Here is a 25,394-nt window from a genome sequence, read left to right as displayed (position 1 = left end):
TGTTAGGGTTCAAACCAGGGCTTTGTGCATGCCAGGGAAGCACTCTACCCAACTGAGCTACATCCCAGCCCAATCTGATAAGCTCTGCTATCAGATAATTCTATCAGAATGTTATCAAGCTTTTGGGAAGAGGGCTCAGGGCCTGGCACAAAATCTGGGGGTGTGCACGTGAGCACACAGTCATTCCCATGCACACCCACCCCGTTGGTTTTTAGCCTTCGCCATCTCCAGACTTTCTTTCTAAGCCAGACTCAGGGTGCAGGCTCCTTAAGAGGATAAACAAACTTGACCATGTGTAGCCCAAGCCTATGATCCAGTAACTAAGTAGTTTAATTATGCTTATCACTGCTACCCTGAGCCAGGCACCTCTGTGGATTAGGGCAGCTAATTCAATACCCACTCTAAGCTGTGCTGCCGGCCAGTGTGACTCTGCTCTAAGCAGTAGCCCTGGATCTCTCCATTCAGCCTCAAGGCCAACCAGGGCATTCCTTTCACCTCTGGAGGAGGACTCTGGGAAGCCCACAGACACGCTAATCCTACTGTCTCCTGACCTGTCTCTCTTCCCAAGGCTCGCTTGCCTCTAATGTCCATAGGAAGTTTTTGGAGCTTCCCCTACGTCCTCCCCATCTTCCTCCACCCCCTGCTGAATGCTTTTAATTTGCTTGAATAATTGATTCTGTCTTCTTCTTGCACTTCCTTTTGCCTCACGGCATTTATCACCCATAAGCTCCTCCTTGGTCTCTGCAGCTGTGGAGAGGATCGGGCACTATCAGACTGCTGTGCAGTGGGCATACAATCCTAGTATTCCCGGCTCTGGAATCCACGGTGCCCTTATCAACCTTCTGCACACTGGTGACCTCATGGTTGTATCTTCAAGTCTAGAAAGCAGAGGGCACAGAGGAGATTAATGATCAAGAGAAAGAGTGGGAGCTCAGTCATGTTTTGTGTTTTCCTGGCCATGCGTGGTTGGTCCCTGACTTTTTACCTATGGCAAATGCCTCCCCGATACCTCACTCCTACTCACTATTCCCAATGGGATGTAAAGCTGTCGGAATCATTAGCTTTTTGCATGGAAAAGGTAAGGTTTCCTTTGAAATCCTGGTGAGTCAACTGTCCCACACCCCCCTGGGAGTTGAGAGTGAGCTGAGAATAATGTAGCCTTCCATCTGCTTGAGGCTGTTATAGGAACTTGCTTTTCTTCCCTGGTAGTTCTTATACAACCCCATCTTTCCCAGAAAAATACCGGCAACCTTTGAACCAAATTCCAAGCCTGTGTCACTGGTGCCTATGTTGGGAACAGTGTGGGAAACAGAACAAAGGAGTCTGACTGGCAACTCTATCACAGACATGGTACCAGTGACCCACAATGCTTTGCTCTGCTCCAAGTCTGTTGTTTAAAGTACCTAAGCCCCTCTTTCTCCTAAGGATCTGTAAGGACTGGCCATGTTGGGTATGCTTAAGCAATGGGTTTAGGTTTCTGAGGAAGAATTAGGTATCTTCTTGGCTTTTTTGTTTCCTTCCAATTTTTTCTTTCTCTGGGGGAGTTTTGCTAGTACTTACCCTTGCTGCCACATCATCCCAGTGTTCTGCTGCTCTGAGATTGCTAGGCAAAGCCATAGAATGCACCAGAACTCCAGGGTGGATGGCATCTGGGCACTGGCTGCTGTGTTGCCAGGTTAGAAGGAATCCCCAGCTCTCTCTAGGGTCTGAGACTGGAACAGGTAGGCAGCAGGACCAGAGAGCTTTATTTACCCTGTCACAGGTGTCCAGGAGCCACAGAGAAGTGGCAGTGCTGTCCCACTGTTGTGGAAATCATCTGGCTGCTGGGGGTCACAGCAGTCTGCAGAGATCTCCAGGCAGAAGGGAGGGCACAAAGGACAGCTGGAGCCCCTAGGGAGTCATTGAGACCCATGAGTCTCTAGGACAGATGACACTGAGGCGTCAACAAGCCAGCACGGCTTTCCAGCAGGACGCTCACATCCAGGGAAACTGTAGAGAAGAGGTCCCCAGCAGATGGGACTTGTAGGCTGTGATGGGATGGAGAGAAAATTTAGGATAATCTTTAAACTATCATTCCATTGTTACCGCTGTTAGAAAGAAAATTCAATCTGGTGATGGGTTCACCCATTTAGGGATGTTTGTACTTATGTCTAGGGGCCATGTGTCAATGGGCTTTCTTAGCCACGCTTGAAGGAATGAGGGACACTGAAAGAGTAACATTTCAAAGATCCCTAGACAAATTGGTATAATTGTGCAGAGAAGACCACAGACTTTCAGGCCACAATAGGCTGTTTTGTGGCAGAATGGAGAACATGATGACCCAAGGCTCTTGCTCCCAAGCTAATCATTCTGTGAGAACAGGGGGAGGATGGGAATGGATCTCTCTTATTAGATGCTTGCCTCAAAAGCACAAGAACCAGCCTTTGATGCCTAGAACCCAAGTTAAAATGCTGGATATGATGGTGAGTGGATAACCAAGGGTATCAGGCTCACTGGCTGGCCAGTCTAGCCTAATTGATAAGCTCCAGGCTAATTACAATCCCTGTCCCAAAGGAGATGGGTGGCATTGAATGGGTGAGATTTGAGGTTGTCCTCTGGCCTCTGTTTACACGCAGAGAGAGAGAGAGAGAGAGAGAGAGAGAGAGAGAGAGAGAGAGAGAGAGGAAAAGAGGAAAAGGAACTGCAGAGGTATCTCTGTAGTTAGAAGCACCGGGTGCTCTTCCAGAGGACCTAGGTTAAATTCCCACCACCCAAACGGCAGCTCCACCAGGCACACATATGCCACACAGACATACATGTAGGCAAAACACCCATGCATATAAAACACAACTTTTAAAAGTTAAAAATATAAAAAGACGGAAAGAGGGGACACAGGCCACACAAACGTCTTCATTGAGCCCCTGTTTCTCGCAGGTTGGTTTACATACAGTATTTCTAAAGAATATCCACTGGCCTGAGAAAAATGGTTAAGGCATGGTCTTGGCACAGCCTGCCCTAGGCCTGGTAATAAATAAGCAGATCTTGGAATGATCTTCTCTCATTTTCTTTAGCCCCTCCCTCACCTAGAATGCATACTCCTTGAAGTGAGGTACTATCTGTTGCATTTGGTCGCAGTCAATAGCCTATGGATTAGGTCTTCTGTAATGGGCACCGTAGAGAAATGATTTCTTGTCACCTTCTGAGTCAAGAAGTAGGCATCCTTCTTCTTCTCACAGATGATGGCATCACTGCATTATCATGGGAGTTCTAGAAGATTCCAGTCATTTCTTCAAATGACACAGCTGGCTTAGTGGTTGTCTTAAAATTTGAGGCCAGGTCTGTAGGTACCCCTGTGTAAAGCCTGTTTGTTGGAGTGTCCTTGCAGCAACCCTGCGCCAAACTCAAGCTGTGTGTAGAGGGCACAGGGTGAGAAGACTCCAGCCGAAGCATCCCGGTAGAGAGGGAACTTTTCACACTGGCAGCCTACCCTCTACCCACCCGAGGCTCACTCACCACCCGGGCCTGCGTCTTCGAGTGCAATTAAACCTCTCTCCACAGCAAGCTCAGATCTCATGCCTGGCAGGATCCAGCAGCGCCCTGCCAGTGGCTGCCAGCAGGTGAAGGCGCTTCTGAGCAGAGGGCGGAGAGGCAGGAGGAGGTGCCACAGTGCTGCTGCAGTTCTTAAAAGGACACAGAAGAAAAGCCACAGAGGTTCTCAGAGCCTTCGAGTCCCAATTTGCATCTCATCTGGGAGTCGTTTGCATGGGAAGTCCTATCCGTAGCTTTATGAAATAAAGTAAATAAAATGAATGGGCTGGTGGAGTTGCTAAGCAGATCCTCATAAACTTGTGCTCCCTAAGAAGTTACTGCTTTGCTGGGAGTCTCCTTAGAGTCCCCAGGAGCCTCTCATTGCAATGTTCTCGGTAGGTGAGACAGGCCAGATTTCAGGATGTAGGGTTCACGGTCAGGCGGACTCCTGAACATAGCCTAGGAAACCCCGCAGCGCTGCTAAGATGCAGGTTCTCTAGCCCTTCGGCACCATCGCCATCTTGATAACAGCGAAGCCTTTCAGCTCCAAGAGCTTTCCCTCTCCTCAGTGCTGCTGCACCCTAGAGCTGGTTCTGTGCTAATAGCCCCTTAAAGCTGAGTAAGTAGGCTAGTCCTGGGTATCATATACACAGTGAGGGATCATGGATCCCTCCTGAGAGACTGCTGTCAGATGTCAGAGCCACCCGTCCTCTGAGGAACCTGCCCACTGCTGTGGGAGCCAAGTGTCTCCTGTAGGGTGGTAGTTACTTATTTACTCCAAGCTTTGACCCTTACACGGAGGTCACAGCAATGACCCCACTCCCACTTTGTGGCAAGAATCAACTGATTCAGTTTTGAGGTCTCCTGGGTCAGCAAGGGTCTGCCCTTGGTCACTTAGCCAGTAAGTAGAGAGAGTTGAATTTATAATCTAGTTCTTCCGACTCAAAATCGTACTGTATTTTCACAAGAAGCAAGGAGATCTTTTCGGAGCCCAGCAGGTTAGTTCATACTCACAAATGGCTTAACCGTGTTGGCCCAGTGACCCTTAAAGGGCACCCAGCTTAAGACTTTTTTCTCTTAAGGCTCTCTTGCTCCCAATAATTGGTTTCATCTTCTGTCTTCCAGGAACAACCAGCAACAGGGAGGCACATAGTCCTGAGGGGCTAGAGTGAGAAGGGGGCCTCTTGGTTCAAGTTTAGAGCACCCTTTATAGGTTTGGTTGTCCCTGTTGCACAGCCAAGGTGCAAAGGACAGTGGCCATCAGTGACCCACCTAGCCTTCTAAGTTGGCTCACCTCCTCCATAGTGAAGTCAGAGATGTTTCCTTCTACCCTCCCCATAGTGAGATCTAGGAGGGTCCCCTCCATGCCCTTTGCAATGAGGTCAAAGGTGGTTGGTCCCTTCCATTCTCCTTTACGGTGAAGTCATGGTGGGCCTCTCCAGCACCATCTACAGTGAGGTCAGACAGAATCCCCTTCATTTCCCTCCACAATGAGGTCAAGGGCAATCCCCTCAAGGCCAGGGCTGGAAGATGTGAGCCTCTCTTAGATTTCACCTGCCTCCTCTACACTTTTTCCATCTTGCAGCCTCTAGGGAGGTAGCTCAGAGTGCTCACTAGGCGGGACAGCCAAGTGAGGTGTCACCTGCTTGCTCCATTGTGTCTTTGGCAGGGTGACAGCTATGCCCAAGATGGAGACATTTGGAGAAGATAAGAAAGTGCTGGAGTTTTGCCCAGATTTCCCCAAGCAGATCCTAAGGGCTCTAACTGAGCCCTGTTCTAAATCCAGTCTCCTAGATGAGACTCAGGGATGTCCTGGGGCAGCGAGTGACCTGGGAGACCGGAAGGCTCTGGTTTCATTGAGGCTGAGGAGGAGAAGAAGAAGACTAAAATCAGGATTGTGGTTGTTAGCAGAAAATCGCGGGTAGTGGGAGCAGGAAGGAGGAGGAAGGCTGTGTGGGTACAGGGAGTAGAATAAGGAAGTTTTGCTTAGGAAACAGAAAAGCCAATAGACCAAAAGATGCTTGACCACACTTCCATCACTGTTACTAGTGTCTGTGTGACCCCAGACAAATGGCCCAAATCTCACTGGTCTTCAGTGTCTTTCTCTATAAAATTCCACTTGGTCATAACTAGACAAAAGTGAGACAGATGGCCAGGTGTGGTGATCCATACTTGTAGCCCTAGAATTTGGGAGGCTGAGACAGGAGGATGGAAAATTCTAGGTTGTTTCCTGCTGCGTAGCCAGGTCTAGATCATCTCAAGTTACACAGCAAGACTCTGTCCCAATCCTCCTTGAATATTCAACAAAAAGTGAAGGAGACTCTCACCTGGCTATCAGGGGACAGTTTCTCTGATTCTGCTGAGTCTGAATGACGGTCTGAACGCCCTGATTTTGATTTTGATTTTCAATTCAAGAAATCAAACCTGGCTACCTGATAATCAGCCCCATTGAAGGTGCTGTGTGTAGTACGGCAGGCCAAATGTGACTCAAGGTTTTGTTTGCTAACGCTAGAGGCCTGAGAAAAATGAGGAAATTAGAGTTCCTTTACATCTCCTTTTAAAATGTGTTTATTCTCTCTCTCTCTCTCTCTCTCTCTCTCTCTCTCTCTCTCTCTCTCTCTCTCTCTGTGTGTGTGTGTGTGTGTGTGTGTGTGCATATGTGCTTCCTGGTCCACACATGGAGGTCAAAGGGCAACGTGGTAGAGTCACTTCTCTCCTGCTACCTTCAGGTGGGCTCCAGGGACGGAACTCCGGTCCTCACACGTGTCCTAAAGTGACTTTCCCCGCTGGCCACCTCATCCTTCATTTGTAACACAGCTTTATTCCAGTGAGTGCGTGTATCATAAAACATATACGATTACGTGGGTTTTAACATAGCTACAGAACTGTGAAAACATCACCCCTGATCAAGCAAGAGTGCGAATGTCACTCTGAAAAAGCATCGTCCCCTTTTCAATCTCTTCTTAATCTCGCAGGCTCCAGAGCAGCCAAGTATGCCCCTTTGTGTTTGTAAATGTGCCAGTTTGAGGTGTTTCATAGTTACATTTACTGCCACTGTGATAAAAAAAAAACACCTTGCAAAAAACAACTGAATAAAGGAAGAAAAGCTTTAATTTTTTCCAAATATTTCAAATTTTTTTCTGAAAACTTTATAGCTAAGTACTCTGCCCACACGGCTCACCATTGGTTCTGTCCACTACCATAGGGGAGTCAAGGTGGCAGGAGCTTGAAGCATATTGCATCCATAGTCAGGAAGAAGAAAATAACAAACGCTTAGCTCACTGTCTCCTTTCTATCGCCGAAGACCCAAGAGTGGAGGCACCTCCAGTGAAGGTGAGGCTTCCCACCTTATCTGTTCATGATGACCCCTCGCTGCCATGGACAGAGATTAGTTCGGTGTGGAGAATCTGGCTTCTTTCACTTGCATGGCATTTTCAGAGTTCCTCCACGTTGAGCACCCTGTTCCTTTCTGTGGTAGAAGTATAGTCTGCTGTGTAGACATAGTCTGCTGTATAGACATCCACATTTTACCTGTTCATCAGTTCACAGGTATTTGATTTTCTTTCCCATTTAGAGCTATAACGAGTAGCATTCCTATAAACCCTCATGCATGTACAGGATTTTAGACAGACACCCCTTCTGCATCCTCTTGGGCATGTGCCTAGGAGTGGAATAGCTCCTCCATGCGCTAACTCTGTGTATGATCATAAGGGGAGCTCCAGGCTGTTTGCCAAAGTAGCTGCCCCACGGCACAGTGGTCGTCTGTGGTTTTGGTTAGCACTCCCCCTGGGTGTTAATGACGATGAGGACCCTTCTGTGCTTATTGGTCATTTGTAATCTTTGAAGATCAGTTTAGTCAGATCTTCTCCCCATTTTTAATTGAGTTATTTCTCTCCTTTTATTAAGTTAAATCAAGCTCTTTATATATTCTAGATACAATTCCTTGTTCTATGCATAGTTGGCAAGTATATTTGCCTTTGGAGTTGCTTGTTCTCTTACTTTCCTGATGGTGTCCTTTGAAGTCAGACATCTGAATGTGAGCGATAAAAAAAAATGTCAGTTTTAATTACACTGAAACCTCATTAATTTGGACTCTAGCAATTTGGAATTGGTTAGGGCAAAGGGTCAAAGTCCATTTTCTCGACAAATAGTGATCGAGACTGTCTGTGGCTGGAGATTGTGGCAGGCCCTAGGGACAGAGAGGTGAACAGGGCAGAGCCGGCAGAGCCCACAGCCTGCAGATTGTAGCACCATCCCAGATAACAGGCAGATCTCTAACAGCACAGCACGGAGCTTGGGAGTTCTGGGGGGCAGGGGGGGGGGAGGAGGAAAACCAGCTCTATTAAAAAAGGGTTTAGTAAGCAAGTCAGCAGTGGAAACTATTTAGGAAAATAAACTGCTTTTTATGCCCTGGAGCCTCTTGCTGGTGTTGATGTCTGTACTAACAGAGATATGATTGTCTGTGTCCTTTGACCTTCCATGCTGAGCCCCTTCTGGGGCCCAGGACATTTTATCATCTTTAATCCTCATGAGAATCTAGTGGGTTGTCACCATTTCTGCTGGAAAACTGTAGCTAGGGGAACTTAAGTGACCCCAAGGTGACATGATTAATTGTTGGGACTGGCATTAAGAGAGTAGGTCCATCTACAGCATCATGCAGCTCTCCAGCAATGTGAACTTACTGTCTTTCCCCAAAGAGGAGTTATGCTACCTGCCCTGGGATGAGAGGGCAAAATGGCCACCTGTGCCGCTTAAAATTAGTGAGTGGTGTGCATGTGTGTTCTCTATGGCTAGTTGGTTGAGTGGAGCTCTCTCTGTCTCTGTCTGTCTGTCTCTGTCTCTGTCTCTGTCTTTCTCTGTGTGTGTCTCTCTCTGTCTGTGTGTCTGTCTGTCTGTGTGTCTGTCTGTCTGTCTGTCTGTCTGTCTGTCTGTCTCTCTCTCTCTCTCTCTCTCTCTCTCTCTCTTTGCTATGCAGGCCAGACTGGCCACAGACTCATGGCAATCCTCCTGCCTGTGATTACAGACACAAGTCACCACACTTGACATGAACATGTACTTTTACTCATCAGATGCATTGTCTACATACTGTGACCAGCCCCACTCTCCTAAACAAAATTGCCAAGACCCTGTGTCCCAGCCAGCTCTTCACTCTGTGATTGCAAGTAGCTTTGTGATATCTCTAACTGCTCACCCCTAAGAATTCTGGGATGTCCTGGTATGTACACAGTATCCCCCAGCCCTCTGTGACAGAACCTATAGGATAAGGATGGACGTGCATATGCTCAGCATACTAAAGAAGACCCTCTGTCAGCTCGGGCTGTTCTTTGTTGCATACTTTTGAGGCCTTGACCCAGAGGACAGTGTTAGATTTGTGAGCCTTACAGGAATAGGAATCATACCTCTTGCTGCCAGTTCTTAAACCAAACTTACCATTGTCACTTCTTTTCTTGGGGACTTTCCTCTCAGGATCTGCAGGCATAGTCCTCAACAGTCTGCTCCTAATCATCTTCCCAGATCTCTACTGATGGTTCACACTCTGCATTCAGATTTCTAGTTGCTTTTATTATTTATAAGAAAAGGAGCCTAAGTATGTTAGTTGCCCCGGCCCAAGGCTATAACATAGGTGAGTTGAACCTGGCAGCTTTTTTTTTTCTGCTGGCTTTGTACGCGTGTATAACTTTGTACCTTCTCACTGCACCAGACTCCTGAAGCAACAGCTGAAACTTCTTACCTTCCCACTGAAGGATTCAACTCTGTGGAGATGAGTTTTCTGTTCTTAAAGAAAGGTATGATTCCTCTAGTGAACTGAGTGTGAATTCACAGGCTCAATGGTCATGGTATCCTGTCCAAAAACAGTGGCATCATTGGTGGGGCTACCACTACCCTATGTAGAATGACGGAATTCTCAGACTGCTGTGAGAGGACATTGGAGGCACATCTTTGGTTTTGGGAGCCACCAACCAGGCCAGAGATAACAGGAAACAGTTTCAGGAGAAAAATGGAGAAGAGCATCAGGTAGGATGACAGTGAAGGTGATGCAAGGCAAAACTTCCCAAGGCACCAAGGATGCTAAGTGCCCAGGCAGCTGGAGTGTTGTTGTTTTTTTTTTTTTAACAAAAGTCTCAATCATGTATTTTACCAATAAAGACTCAGGAGCCAGATGCTAGGGTGAAAGCCGGCTAGCTCAGAGAGGCAGAGAAAGCACCTAGCTGACTCTCCTGCTCAGCCAAAATTCCTAAAAGAAAAAAGCTCCTTCCCCACACTGTCTCAAAACAAATAAACAAACAAACAACAAAAACAAAACAAAAAACCCTTAAACTGAGTGTCCTTATCTTCTTCCTGTCCGCCTCTCAATCTGTCCTCCCGACTTCCTTTTCTTCTCTGTTTTTCCTATGTTCAATCTCTGTGAACTGGTTGCTTGGTCCTCCTCTAGACCCAAGATTAATTTTATTTAGTTCAAACAGAAAGTTCTTGGATTAAAGGTGTGTGCTAAGGCTAAGGCACACCACAACAAGAAACATGTTTTTCCAGTAAACAACACAATCTTGGGGTTCAGAGTGGGATCAAATATTTTCCTGCAACATTTTCCTCTTTTTGTCTAGATAAAAAGAAAATATTTTAACTCTAATACAGTAAAACTATTTGCAATAATGAAGCTATTTTTGCCAAGCTTTCCAGAATGTCCAGCTTGGTTTTATTTGGCAGTCTCAGGATTAAGCATTTTTTTTAGTTCAAAGTTCTGTAACATGTTCATGTCAGTCTCATATTGAACTCAGCAAATTCGAATGTCCTGAGGGGTTTGTGGTCTGAAGCTGATCTTTGGGCGGCGTTTGTCAGCTTAGTGGCAATCCTGGCTAGGCAGAATACAGCAGTCAACCCAAAAGTGTCCACTGTCTGCACAGAACCTGACAACAGTAGAGGTATGGGGCAGTTTTCCCAGTGGTTAGCATTACCACAATCCAGACGGATTTGTCATTGCAAGGCCCCATCATCTTCCTGGAGACCTCAAAGGTTACTGTTAGGAATGGTAGAAAACCTAAACATTTTCAATGCCATATACAGCAGATGTCTGAAAGGTTTGAGGACCACAATCTATTAAGTATATCTGGGGCACACAAACTTTGTTCCTAGTTACCTGCTTCAGAGTCAAATCTAAAAACACACACAGGAAGCTAGATGAAGCTTATTTCTAGATTTAGTTAGTACTCTGTATGACTATTTTGTACCACAAAAGAAAATTTATATGTATGTAATAATCTTATAGATTTTGAGATATTTATACCCTAAGAAAAGTTTTAAAGAGTCAAATGGAAACCAAAAGAATGTGAGGTTAATGGCAATAGAATAGTACTTAATTTTTTGTTTTCCTCTGTCCCACACCAGGTGACCCTTCTGATGTGAGACAGAGATTTTGGATTTTTCTTAAACAAGCATGCATAGGTTTAGAGAAGGAGAGAACCACACTCCAACTCTAAAGCCAACGTTAATTTTTAATTGAGCTGGGACTACAAAAAGACCATTTACCACTTAATGTCTGTGGAGGGGGCAGCAGAGACAAGCTGGAGGTGGGTGACACCACCTGGGGCAATTTACTCTTTTTCTTGGGACATTTTCACTTGATGATCCATCCTTTTTCTTCAGATGTTTCATTTGTCCAATGGTCTCCAGATTTCTTAGTTGGATGCTTTTATTCTCCTGGAGAGATAAAAACAAAACCCTGCCCTAACCCTAACTCTGGGGGTTCCTTTTTTAGGCAGGTTATATCTTTCCTAGGGCAAAATGTTTTTGGGGGGCAACAAAAGATAGTTATCTCTCAATTGAAATTAAAAAAAATTCTTCTGAAGTTTTGAAACCTTAGAAATATACCTACATCCCCCTTTCTCTTTATGTATATAAATTCAAGTTTTAAGTGAATTATTTTTAGATCACAAAGATCATTCATTTTGAATTTCAGCCTGTCTTTTACAAGGAGCTTTTAAATTTAAATCACTGTAAATCTTATGTGCCTGCCTCTGCCTCCCAAGTGCTGGGATTAAAGGTGTGAAGTGCCGCCTGGCTATGGGTTCCTTATAACAGTTACTCTCATAGGGCTGTTCTGTTCAATTTGGTTCTCCATTTCTCATTATTTATTTATTTTTTTTAGTGTAGGGGGAAGCTTTCAAAATTTTCAAATGTGTACCCTACCATTCTTGCTGATTTATTCTGAATTTATTCTCTGGCAAATTTTAATATCCTAGTCTTAATTGAACATGTTGCCAGTTGTCCACTATTTTTATTATTTTCAGACTTTTGTCCTGCCTGTATAAGCTACATAAAATTTGATGTCTTTGCTGAGTATTGCTAGGTTTTGCCATTTCCATTCATGCCTTGCATGACCAGATATCTTTGCCGTTTATCTGCCAAGTTAGTGGTTTTCCATTTTGGTGACTATAGCTATACCATTGCACATGCGTCATGAATTGAAGATAGAGATTTTCCTTTTGTTTTCCTGATTGTTTGTCTTATAGTTAACACTGATGCATTGATTTTGTGGTTCCTTCCTCAGTATTGGCCAATTCATCCCTCAGTCTATAGACTGACATTTTCCATTAGTTTTGGCTCTATCGGCAGTTGATGAGCCATCAGTAAACCATTATTTGTCAAATGTTGTGACTATTCCATTGGTCCCCACAGCTCAATAGTTGCCTCTTTTGAGGGAGGGGTGAGTGGTTTAGGGATGAAGATTATAGCTATTTCCTCAGTGCAGGAAGGGAGAGACTCCTTTGCTACCACATTCTGGACATGAAGGAATTCAAACAAGTACCAGTTCCACTGTAATACCTTTCTTTCTATGACTAAGCCTGAGAAGGACTCTGCCATTGAATGGATCCAATCCATCACTGTAGCGGTGCCCTTACGACCATAGGTGGTTGGCAATGACTGAGTGTAAGGTTTTCCATGCCTTGTAAAATGTTCAGATTTGTTTCTCAAAAGAATATTTATTCTTTGTATGGAAAGCATTTGCAATAGAAGCCAATAAGCGAATGTTGGTGCACTCTTTTTTGCTTTATGAAGAGTCCCCAGTTGCCAATTCGCCAATAAATATGATATCCATAATTAGGGTATTATCTGCTTCAATATTGGTCAAGTTTGCGTGCATGGAGATGAGCTCACCGACAGATACAAATGCTGCTCTTTGTTTTTGTCCCCGTTGGAAATTAGGTGTCTTTCTAGTAACCCTCTACAGGGCTTTTAAAAAGAATAATCTGTTAATATGGTATGTGATTTCTCTAGTGTGCAAACATACAAATTAGGAGCTGTGTCTGAGTTTTGTCCCTGTAACTCTAGGTACCTTGTTCACTGTAACTCTAGAATTAAAAAAAACAACAACTAATTTACAGAGATCTGCCAGTCTCTGCTGCGATTAAAATCATGAGCCACCACTGCCCTGCTCAAATATTTTATCTTAGCTCCAAATCACTCCAACTCTTAGAGATTTAGAAAACAAGTTTGAACTATAGTAGCCCTTTGAACTTACTTAAAATATTTTAAATCTCTTAACAATTTTAAAATACCAAACAACAAAAATATTTTTTTATTTAAAAAGAAAAATTAAAAACTGATAAACAAGATGCTGTAGGCCACTTGGCAATTCACAGTCTAACATTCTAACATGGAATTAAGACACTAAGAAAAAACATTTTTCATTTCATGTCAGTAAATTAAAATTTTTTTACATGACAGTAAAAAAAAAGTCATGCTTTTGGTAAATTATCATTTGAAAATATTATTATTTATTATTTTTATCTTTTCATGTCTGATCAAATGAAAGGCATTTGTTAATCTTTATAAGTTAGTTTGGACTCAATGACCAAACTGTCTGATGAACTATTTCTTCTTATTATTCTGTTTGACTCTAATCTTTACCAACTTTGATGGTATCCACAGCTTTCTTTCTGTAGAAACAAAGGCAAAGCTTCTTTCCCAATGTAACACATATCCTTGTTTTCATTCTGAGGTTAACACATCTTTAAAATATATAGGATGATTTAATTCAGCAGTTTTTTCTACTACTCAGTGACTCCCTGCAGTTATTGTTCCTTTCTCAATAGCATTTAAAAATTTAAAGTTAACAAAGTACTGTGCAATTAGATCTTTGTATAACTGCTTGTCCTGTAGGCTTGTGTGATATACCTGTAATATGCTTTATGTTGTAATATGCAAAACACTGCTTCATTTTACTAAAGACGTATGCTGGAACATTGTCAGTTTTAATTTGTATGGTATCCCCATAATAGCCATAACTTCTAATAAATGTGTGATTACAGAATCAGCCTTTTAGAACTTAATGCAATTGCCCATTGAAATCCTGAATATATGTCTATAGTATGGTACACATACTAAAATTTTCCAAACTCTGCAAAATGAAACATCCATTTGCCAAATTTTATTTCTTTGGGTACCTTTTGGGATACTTCCTTTAGGTTATAGAGTTTGGTTATACAAAGAACAAGTAGGATATTTTATTATAATTTACTCAGCTTATTGCTAAGTGATAGAAAAAGCTTTCCTCAAACCTTTGTTATTAACATGTTGTTTCTTATGAAACTGAGTTTTCTAGCACATTTACTATTAATAGCTGATCAATTTCATTATTACCTTATGCTAGAGGGTCTGGCAGACGTATATGGGATCTAATATGTGTTATATACATGGATTATTTCTATTTTTAGTTACTTTTTGTAGTTGAATAAATAGTGAAGTTAATTCTGAATCATCTGGAATAAGTTCAACAGCTTCAATATGTAAATAACTCTGCATATTACAAGTCAGAAATTATATTAAGAGACTCAGGAAAATCCAATACCATAAGAATGGCACACACCTTTGTTTTTTGAACTAAATAGTAAAGGCTCTGAGCTACTTTACTTATTTTTTTCTGATTTATAACCTGCTTTTCATGATTTAATTGCATCAGTATAGAATGTAGGCGATCCAGAAATAGGTGTTCTGTTTACTATATGAGAGAGAATTCAATTTTTTCTTTTTATAAACTAAAGTCTCTTGCTTTTGGGCATTTGTTGTTAATCTCTCCCAAAAAATATTGCTCAAACTCTTTGCCATTGTTCATTTTCTACTCATAATGGGGCGATTTCAACATTAGTAAAGGGTACCACAATATCTGCTGCATCTATTCCTGCTAATTGATGAAGCCTCATTTTTTTCTTAAATTTAGAATCAGTTCAGAAACCTTTTTCACACAAGTCTATAATTTTTTTTACCCTGTTTGTGTGCTAAAATATTCATCTTAAGATATTATCTTCCCTTTGCACAAGAATTCCTGTGGGAGAATGAGTAGACAGCAAAGTAACCAAAATGTAGTCCAGCTTTGGATCCAAATGATACAAAGTAACCAAAATACAACCCAGCTTTGGATCCAAATGATACAAAGTAACCAAAATACAACCCAGCTTTGCATCCAAATGATCCACATGTGCATCCTGTAATTTCTTTTATACCAGAACCAATTCTCTCTTAGCCTCAACTGGTAATTTTCCTGGACTACTTAAGTCCTGATATCCATGTAAGGTTTGAAATACTTACTTAGCTCTTGAATAGTTCAAGTTGGAGGCTGTAGCCAGTTAATATCTCCCACCAATTTTTGAAAATCATGAATAGTTTGTAATTGATCTCTTTTGATTTGTACTTTCTGTGGTCAAACTTTCTGTAAACCTATTTTATATCCTAGATAATTGATAGAATCTCCTTTTTGCATTTTTTTTTCAGGATCAATTTGTAATCCACAGCAAGGCAGGTTTTTCTTTACTTCATCAAACATTTTTTCTTAAGGTACCTGCATCAGAATCAGCCAGTAAGATATCATCCATGTAATGGTAAATTATAGATTGAGGAAACTGTTTATGAATTATTTCTAACAGCTGTTGTACAAAATATTGACACAAGGTAGGACTTTTAACATTTCTTGTGGTAAGACTTTCCAATGCTATCTCTTTATTGGTCAACTATTATAAGTGGTCTAAGAATGCAAACCTTTCCCTATCATGCTCATGCAAATGGCTTATGAAAAAGCAATCTTTTAAATCAATTACTATCAGTTACTATAAAAGGCCATGACTTAGATAATACAGAAGGTATGGGATTCCAGGATGTAAAGAGCCCATTTGCCGAATCATTTCATTTATGGCTCTTAACTCAGTTAACATCCTCCATTTTCCTGATTTCTTTTTGTAACAAACACATGGGAATTCTGTAGGCTCGTAAATTTTTCAATGTGTTGAGAATTTATTTAACTGCTCCTGCACCCGCTGTTCTAATACCTATAATTATTTTCATCATAAGCCATTCTTCTACCCACATAGGTTTTTGAGTTAACCATTTTAAAGGTAAGATGGTTGGTACCTTTAAAAGAACCACAGCTGTTGTGTCCTGCCTCTGGACAACCTGAATGGTCTGTGACTGTTCTTGACACTACCTTTTAACTTTTTTCCTCAGAAGCATTCTTTATTTTATGGGTTGTTTATGAAGTTGGAGGAATGTTAATCTATGATTTCCATTGCTGTATCAAGTCCCCATAGATCCATGGCTATGTTGGCCACATATGGCTTTAACTTTCCTATTTGTCTTTCTGGCTCTATACACTTGTTCCAGATTGCATTTTGTTTTACCTGAGATAAAGTTCCAATCCTGAGAAGCTGAATATTTACCTCCCGAAGAGGCCAATCTGGATGCCAAGGTTTTGGTGAAATTATTTTTACATCTGCTTCTGTGTCTACTAAACCTTCAATTTCAATGCCGTTTATTTGTAATTTTAGCTTTTGTCTCTGATAATTTATAGCACATTGCCAAAATACCTGTTTTCTGGTCTCTTCTGAATGTTTTGTTTTATCTATTGAACCTGTTCTGTCCTTAATTACATCCAGATAAGTGTTGTTTTTAACAACAGACCTTAAATATTTTAATTTCTCTGTGGATACTGACAGAGAATGATTGAATCAACTTTGACCTTTGATATCAGGGCCTGTTGGAGCCTCCTAGCATATTTCCCAATGGCAAAGGGTTACCTTGCCCTTCCCTTGTTGATCTGCATTCATTAGTCCAATTCTGGCCATTGTCACACTTTCTGCATACTCCAGGAGGCTAGAGTCTTCTTTTTTTATTGTCTCTAGAAAAAACAAAACAAAACAAAACAAACAAAACCCCAAACCTTTGTTTCTAGGAACACCCATAATCCCATTCCAAGTGACCTTGTTTACCACAATTAAAACATCTGACATTTTGATTTTTCTTAAAACGTTTAAAAATTACTTTGCCTATCAAATTAACATCATAAATGTGAGATCTAATATCAGTCATATTTCTAATCTACTTATTTATTGGTGCTGATCTTGCCTTTAAAGGCCTAATCACCCTTTTGCATTCTGAATCACCATTTTCTTTCTTTTTTAATTATTTATTACTATTCATTTATTATGCAGAAGAGGACACCAGATCAAATTTTAGATGGTTGTGAGCCACTATGTGGTTGCTGGGACTTGAACTCAGGACCTCTGGAAGAGCAGTCAGTGCTCTTAACCCCTGAGCCAACTTTCCAGCCCCGAATCACCATTTTCAAAAGCCAAACTTTTACTTATTACTTGTCTAACTTCTGATCAGATACTAGTCTATTTACAGCTAAAGTCAGTCTTTGAAAAAAAAAAAAAGCAACAAGAATCAGTGAAGACTTTTTTTGTACCTTGTATAGATAGACTCAGATATCTTTCCTGATCCTTCAACCTTGTTCCAAACATTTATAGCTGTTAAATAACCTACCACTAAGGTATGATCATAATATTTAAACTGCCTTTGTAACTTAGCATACTGACTTTAACCTAGCAACTAATCTTGGGAATATTAATATCTTCAGCCCTATTTTGTTGATCTGTTGTCCTATCTTCCTTTTTATACCATGTTCACCATTGTAACTGAGGGCCAGCTTCCAATATTGCTGGTGCCAAATCTTTTCAGTCTTGGGGGATAATTTTGTTCTGAGTTGCCAAGTACTTAATATCTGCTTCACATAGGGCAAATGCATACTGTAGGAAATGAAAGATTCCTTAAATCTCCTCAAATCTAATATTCCTATAGGATTTCATTTAACATCTCCATAACCTTGGGGGTACCTGTTATCTGCTGGCAGTTCTTGTATAGTAACTGGATAAACCAAGGTTCGCTTTCCAACAACCTTGGGCCACCCTTCTTCAGTTTCATCATTTAGTGATACAGTAGGCTCTTGTCTAAATTCCTCTGTCAGTCAGAGTATTTTTCTCATTTTCATTTATAAGTCTTTCTAAGGCTTGTATCTTATCAATTCACTTTTCATATTTGACACAAAAATGCGCTATGGCTACTAAGGATAAAATATGAATTCGTATACTTATAGAAATTATGATTAGTCTTATGTCAATCTCAGTTAAGTCATTTATCTTTTCATTTTCTGCTTCTATTTTTCAAGCCGTCTAAAATAGCACCATACAGGGTCTTGTATTATGATATTTCCCATCCTTCCTGTGGGAAAGATTTTTCCTTTTAATATTACTTAACTCTCTTCCTGAGGACTTCCCAGTTGTCTTACCAAATCAGATGGCTTCTCAGTTTGTCTGCAGCTAGCATGATTTCTCTGACTGTGTGGTACTGCCACATATTAGAGCACCAAATATTGTTTTTTAACAAAATCTGAATCATTCTACTTTACCAGTGAAGACTTGGGAACCAGCCTGTCGTCTCAGACAGGCATAGAAAGCACCTAGCTGACCTTCTCCTCAGCCGACATCCCAAAAAGAAGAAAGTCCCTCCCTTCTGTTTCCTGTGAGTCTATATGTCCTCCTGACTTCCTCTTACTCTCTCTTGTTTTTCTTTTCCTATGTTCACTCCTTGCCCACTGGTTGGTTGCTCTGCCTCCTGACCTATGGCTGATTTTACTTAGTTCAAGCAGAAAGCTCTTGGATCAGGTATGTGCTAGGGCTGAGCCACACCACAAGTAGATTGTGTTGTTTTCCAGTAAACAACACAATCTTGGGTTTCACCAAATGATCAAATATACTGCAGCTCTGGATTACTGCTAGCATTTCTCTTTCTTGAGACTCTGTCCACCCCAGAACTATAAATGGGAGATCAGCTCTCAGGGTCAGATACGAAGGAGTGAAACCTTAACCCACTAGACCTCTCTTTCTATTTTTTACCTTCCAAAATAGAACCTCCTTCTAGAAAGGAGTAAAGCTACATTTAAATGCTAGTTTCTTTCCTGGGCATGTAGCCACCAGCCTTCCTAAATGATAGGAGAGCTGTTGGCATAGCTCGTTGCTTAGGAGGAGAAAGTGGATTGGGGAGTTTGGCTTCCATGAGACTTTTTCCCTTTAGACATCTTGGGCAGGTCCGTCCACCCCACGCTCCAAAGATCCAGAATATATGAAGTCAATAGAAAGCCCCCTGCTCTCCTCTGGAGGCTCTTCGCAGGGCCTCGTTAAAGCTATTGCCAATTCCTTACAGGTTATGGAATGACAGCTTGGAGACTTGACATCAGTGACAGCAGAGGGGAACTGTGCAGAGTAAGTGGCGCTCCTGTGGCACACACTTCACTGGGGGGATCATCTCCATAGTAAACTCTTCAAAAATTAGTCGTCAACCAAGGAGTATGCATGTGGCCTGTAGTGCCAGGGAGGCCCACATGGCCTCTAAGTGACCCCTTTCAGTTTTCTAGAGTATCTCTTCCTGTTCAACTCTGTACCTTCTGTACCCCTCACTGCTCCCAAACCACACCAGGAGCAGGGGTGGCACATGGCCGGTGCAGCAGACAGGGTTCTGAGCCTCCCATCCACCCAGCTCTTTGGCTGTCTGCCTCGACTCTCCATCCTGAGGCCCCGGAGGCCTTGTGCCTAACATGCGATTTCAGACCTCATTAGTAAACTGCATGCTTTCTGGTGGATACTTTGGAAGGCCTCTTAATGCATTATGTCTGTGTTTCCCTCTTCCCAAAGGCCCTAAGCCAGGAAGTTTCACAGAAAAATATTTATCTCTAGAGTCTAGTGAGACTTGGCTTAGAGAAAAAGGTGCCATCAGCAAATAAGTTTGAGAAGCGCCACATATCATTCCTCTTGTCTTACGGGCTCCGAATCAGAGCCTTTGCACTGCCTACCTCCCCTGTCACCACTGCAGACACAGCACAGTGTCAAGGTCTCTGAGAAATCTCATAGCAGAGAGAGCAGATTAGCTCTGTTTCTCAAAAATAGCATAGGTCTGACGTACCATGCTTGGTAAAAATGGGGTGGTCTCTAATGAACCGTCTGTCTTAGAGAGAAGCCATGGGGAGATGGAAGAGTGTGAGAGCCAAAACCATATACCTTTTCTTTATTGGTCTAGTAGGCGTAAGCAAGTGAGGCAATCTTGATGCCCTACCTAACACTGTGTCACAGAAACTGGCCCCCAGCAAGTCTGGATGCTCTTAGTGGGGGGTGGGCACTGCCTTTGCCTCTTGGGGATCAGTGCAGAACACACCATGCATGGACTTGCCTATGAGGACACTAGCATGGGAAACACGGGTAAGGGTGGAAGAGGTAAATGATATGTATGGCAGGAGGAAATCCTGAGAACTATGGGTGAGGTGGAGTATAAAACCTGATCGAGGAGGTGACACATGCCCTCCTATGACATTGCGATTTCCATGTTGCTTGTGGCAAGGCATGGGGCATGGGGAGCCTTCTGTGCAGAAAGGATAGTGCGTTCAAATGACCCTGAAGTGTTTCTGGCTCCAAGTCACAGACATCCAGGTGAAGGCATCATGAACAATAAGGAAGTGGTCTGGGCTCCACAACCAGAGGCCCAACAGTAGGTGGTGACATTGTTTATTGTAGTGTTCCATGGAGACAGGGACCCTCGCTTTGGCTTTGTTGCCCAGAGCATCAGCGTCATCTTAGAGGTGGCCTCTCCTGGAATCCATGGGCTACTAGCAGTGAGACGGTCTCCAGACCTAGCAGGGGAGTGAGAATCAGACAACTTCCTCTTCCCTCAAGTCTTAATAAGCCAGTTTGGATCACTGACCACCCAGAACCAATCAATGCCATCTGGGAACGACTAGCTCTGACTGACTTAGTCTGAGTTCTTAAGAACACATCCGAAACCACTGGTAAGGCAAATGAGATCTATGTTTGATTTAGACCAGGGTCTGGGAAACTTTTCCGTCGAGGGTCGGGTCATAAATATTTCAGGCTTTCTGGGCCTAAAATACAGGCTCTATCACAACCTCCTAACTGCCACTGTGGCGCCAAAGCAGCTACAGAGCATGTGTAAATGCTCTGTATGAGTGTGAATGAGTGTGTTTGTGTCCCACTAAGCTTTTAGAAATAGCTATTAATATTTTAATTTGATATTTTTTTGCTGTAAAATAATCTTCTTTTGATTTTTTTGTAGCTATTAAGAAATATAAGAAAAACAAGGCTAGCATGAGAGTCTAGTTGGTAAAGCACATTCTGTGTAATCATTAAGAGTTGCATGTGGATCCATGTGAAAAACAGGCTGAGTACTGCATTTACCTAACCCTGCTGTGGTTGGAGATGGATCTCTGAACTCATGGACCGGGCAGCCTAGCCGGACTGATGAGCTCCAGGTTCACTGAGATGCCCTATCTCAAAAACGGAAGTAGAGGAGTAACCAAAGAAGACACCCAGTGCCAGCCTCTGGCTACCACACATACCACACATGTGTGTACGTACACAGATGACCACGTACACTTGCATGAAACCTAAACATATAAATAAAGAAAATAAAAAACTAAATAAAAAATAAAAATAATGAGTATTTTAAAAGAGAACCATATGAAACCATTGCCAGCTCCTAGACCACACCCTTCGAGCTCAGCCTCACACACTGACCCCTGGAGGCTTGATTTGACCCATGGACCATAGTTTGCTGCCCTCTGACTTAAATCAGGATTCAATCCTGGAGCAAAGGTTTCGGCCCTCTGCTATATTGCTGCTGCACATGAGGAAGGGAATACAGTAGATAGGAAGCCAACCCAGTCTTCTTTGAGAGCCTGATGCTTGCATGGGTCTGCAGAGAGACTGCGGGCATCTGCGCACGCTCCATGGCGCACAGCGGCCACTGGCCCTTCACAAGCAGTATGTTTTCTGTCTGAGCAGGGCTGTGGCTCCCACCCAACTTGACCAACATACCATCCAAGGGATGAATCCTTGAAGATGGCAGCAGTGCCTGGGGAACTTCCTTTTCTCCTCTAGGTTAACACTAAAGCCCATGCCTTTGAGCAGGGCGTTCCTCATAAGGGAGCTCCCGCTTTCCCGATAGACTCAAAGGAGTTCGTGCAATTAGTCAGCTAGTCAATAAGAAGCCACCGAAACACTGACTAGGTTTGCAGCCCCCCTGGGTGCCATCCGGAAGCAGAAGGAGTGGAATGAGGCTCCTTTATAGGGGAGGCACGGCATGCACAAATCTTCCCAAATCCTGCTGTGCAGAGCTTCTCTGGTTGGCCATGGCATGCTAAAATGACCTCAGCTCTGAGCCTCTGTTTACGCCTCATAGTCAAAGTTAATGAAGGCTGACCCTCAGCAAAGCTGGGAAGTCAACCAAAGTTCAGCCTCCTGCTACAGCCATTCCTTCAGAAGACGTGTGTTCCCTCTTTTAGGAGCGAAGCATTTCTCAGGGCTATCACCGTGTCAGGCTTTGTCTTTTCATTGGCCTTGCTCTGTCCACAACAAGGGTCGGCCACTGGCTTGTTCTGCCCAGAGCTAACTGGTTGACAGAGTACACTTTGCTTGAAATGGTTTCCATGTGTAGTTTCCCCCCATAGCCTGTGTGCATTCAACACCCTTCTGTCTACTTATATAGTTATACATTGAAAGGTTTTGGGTCTAAGTTCTGGGTCTCCTCAAAATGTATAAGTTGGAATCTCCACACTGATTTGAGGGTAGTCAGGAGCAGGGCCTTTGGGGAGTGACTGGCTCACAAGGACTTGGCCTCGTGGCATAAGTAACCTTATTAAAGAGGCCCAGAGAATGCCTTCAATCTTATATCATGTGAGGCCGTAGCAAGAAGAGCCAGTTATGGTCCTGAAAGCAAAAACCCTTTCCAAACAGTAGATCCGCTGTGTCTTCATGTAGGGCTTCCAAGTCTCATCTGTTTTCAATATTCAGCTAATATATAGCATTGGAAGTCTGAATATACTACACGGAGATTGATATTTTAAAAGATTATTTATATTTACTTTGCATGTGTGAACAAGTGCTTATCTGCATCTGTATAATGCCCACAGAGGCCGGAAGCAGTGTCAGATCCCCTGGAACTGGAGTTACAGGGAGCTGTGTGCTGCCATGTGGGTGCTGAGAATCAAATGTGGGTCTGTTAACAAAAGCAAGAAGTGCTCTTAGCTGCCAAGTCAATCAATCCCCTGGAAATTCATTTTTAAAAAGGAAGAAGTTGCTCTGTAAAAAGTCCCCCTCCCCTGATCGTGGAAGCCATTTTGGAGCTGAGTAAATGAGGAAAAGCTAGAAGAGTTTTGAGGTGTGTGCTTGAAAAAGCTTGGACTACTATGAAGACATTGTCACTGCTGATCCTGGCAGAGGGAAAAAAAACCAAAAAAACAAAACAAACAAACAAACAAACCAGAGACCTACAGAGAAAGCCTTGATCTTCTTAGCAGATAGCTAAGGGGTTCTGAGGGGAATTGATAGAAATAGGGATAGATAAGGCTGTCCTGCCTTCACAGGAAGAGCAAGGAAGATGTTACTGACAGCAGAAGAAAGGCCATCCTGACTGTAAAGTGGAGAAGAACTTTGCTGACTCAGACTGACTTCCTTGTGCTAGTTGGAAGCTGGACCTTGTGAGTTATGTAGCGGGCATTTGGCTGGGACCATCTCTAAGCCAAGTGCTAAAGGCACAGCTTGGCTCACTCTCTGCATCCCTCCCTCCCCTCCTCTGTGTGTGTGCTTGATTGTGTGCATACACATAATAGATATGAAAAAAGACAAATGACTTACCGTTGTATCTGTTAATAAAGTGAAGGAGAGCTGAAAAGAGTTAGAAACTTGAGCCCATGACATCGTGAAGGCCATGAAAGCACACTGGGGAGTGAATGAAGATGGAGCCAGGGACTTGTTTGTTTGTTAAGGAGACTGGGCATTTCAGGCAGCTCGGTTTACCCTGGTCCCATTGTGCAAGATACTAGAATAGTCTGGTGGCTTCTGGGGATGCTCAGAGCTGTTCGTCCTATACAGGCCCAGATTTCCAGGGCGTGAGCCACAAAATGATCTCTAATGAAGGGAAGTGAGCACCTGTTCATACTTGGTACTCTGCATTTGGTGGAACCGCAAAGGCCTCCCCTGTGTGCTCTTTGACCCCTGATCATGGCTCTAATGAGCTCTGTTAGAGAATGTACTTTATCCAGCCAAACTGTGTATGTGTGTGCTTGTGTGTGCACATGTGTGTGTGTGTGTATGAGCGTGTGTATGTGTATACATGTGTGAGTATATGTGTGTGTATTGTGAGCATATGTGAGTGTGAATGTGTGAGCATGTGTATGTGTAAGTGAATGTGAGTGTGTATGTGAGCGTGTGTCTATGTGGTGTGAGTGTAAGCATGCATGCATGAGCCTATGTGTGTGTGTATCTCTTGTGTATGTGTGCATGTGAGCGAGTATGTACCTACTTTTAAAAAGATGTCAAGGAGAGCTACAGAGTCCAAGTTGAAAACTGCAGGGCCACCAGAGAAAGCTCCATAGAGTAAGGAGCAGAGGAAGCAATAATCAGGCTATTCCACAGGACCCCAGACTGGCGGAGCCTCTGCTGTGAAATCCCAGACTAGCCTGTTTTTCCTGTGACTTCTCTGCTGAGCAGGTTTTGGTTCCCAGAGCCTGCTGTTAGGTAAAGAAGTCCTTACCAGGCACTCGGGTTCAAACCTTAGTCTCTCTGTCTTCCAAAGACAACTAATAAACAGTATTTGGCAAAAAAAAAAAAAAAAAAAAAAGTTTACAGTTTGACCACTCAGGGCAGAGGAAGTGTCAGTTTACCAGGTCCTTGAGAGTCTTTCAGTTTATAGAAAATCCTGACATCATCTGTGGCCATCCCACCCTGGAACAGGCAGCTCTCAGGCTTGGAAACTGAGCAGGACCCTGCTTAATGCTTGGGTGGAAGAAAATCACGAAGCAACGGCCAGAAGACACGGAGACTTGCCTGTGAGACGGGAGTCAGGGGGAAGATAGCCTCAGTGGTCCGTTCTGTTCAGAGTTTTCATTCATATCCAGCCATGAGGAAATGTGGTAGATTTTCTGTCTTAAAGACCCCCAGTTTTGAAAGAGAAAGGAATGTCAAGGATGTTACTGAGTGGTAGGTGCAAGCTGTCCCTTTGTGGGCCTGGTGTCATTCTTTGAGCCTAAGTCCATCCTTTTAAGATGTGCACAGGGGAACCCTTTGTATCTTTCCTTTGGAAACCAGATTCATGCTGGGACTCCTGAATGACTCTCTTCTTGTTTCCTTCCTTCCTTCCTTCCTTCCTTCCTTCCTTCCTTCCTTCCTTCCTCTCATTCTTTATTTTTCTTTTTCCTTTCTTTCTTTTTCAAGACAGGGTTTCTCTGTGTAGCCTTGGCTGTCCTGGAACTTGCTTTGTAGACCAGGCTGGCCTCGAACTCGTAGAGATGCCCCTGCCTCTGCCTCCCAAGTTCTTGGATTAAAGGCGTGCTCCACCACTGCCCAGCTCCCACATACCTCTTAAATATACCAATTTAATTTTGTAGGTGAGAAAAGGAGATAGTTGGCTAGAGGAAGCGAGAAACAGGTATAGAACTCAGAACAACCCATCTGTTCCTCCTGGGCTTTCCCACCATGCGATCAGTTACAAAATCACAGCAC

At 43.1% G+C, this 25,394-nt stretch overlaps 1 protein-coding gene across 7 annotated transcripts in view; it reads left to right on the top strand.

Moving 5' to 3' along the window:
* The window catches only part of GRIK4 (glutamate ionotropic receptor kainate type subunit 4), a 427,994-nt gene that overhangs the window by 205,378 nt on the left and 197,222 nt on the right, over nucleotides 1–25,394 (top strand). The window contains exon 2 of one of the 7 annotated variants that reach the window (XM_084782225.1): nucleotides 19,033–19,091. The exons of the other annotated variants lie outside the window; for them this stretch is intronic. The gene's annotated coding sequence lies outside the window, so the exon portion shown is untranslated. The remainder of the gene's footprint in view (nucleotides 1–19,032; nucleotides 19,092–25,394) is intronic. 7 annotated transcript variants of the gene reach the window in all.

This window comes from Acomys minous, assembly GCF_964271855.1.
Source record: "Acomys minous genome assembly, chromosome: 5".
Taxonomy (NCBI): domain Eukaryota; kingdom Metazoa; phylum Chordata; class Mammalia; order Rodentia; family Muridae; genus Acomys; species Acomys minous.
Note: the sequence above shows the minus strand (reverse complement) of the source record. Positions and strands in the feature narration are given on the sequence as shown.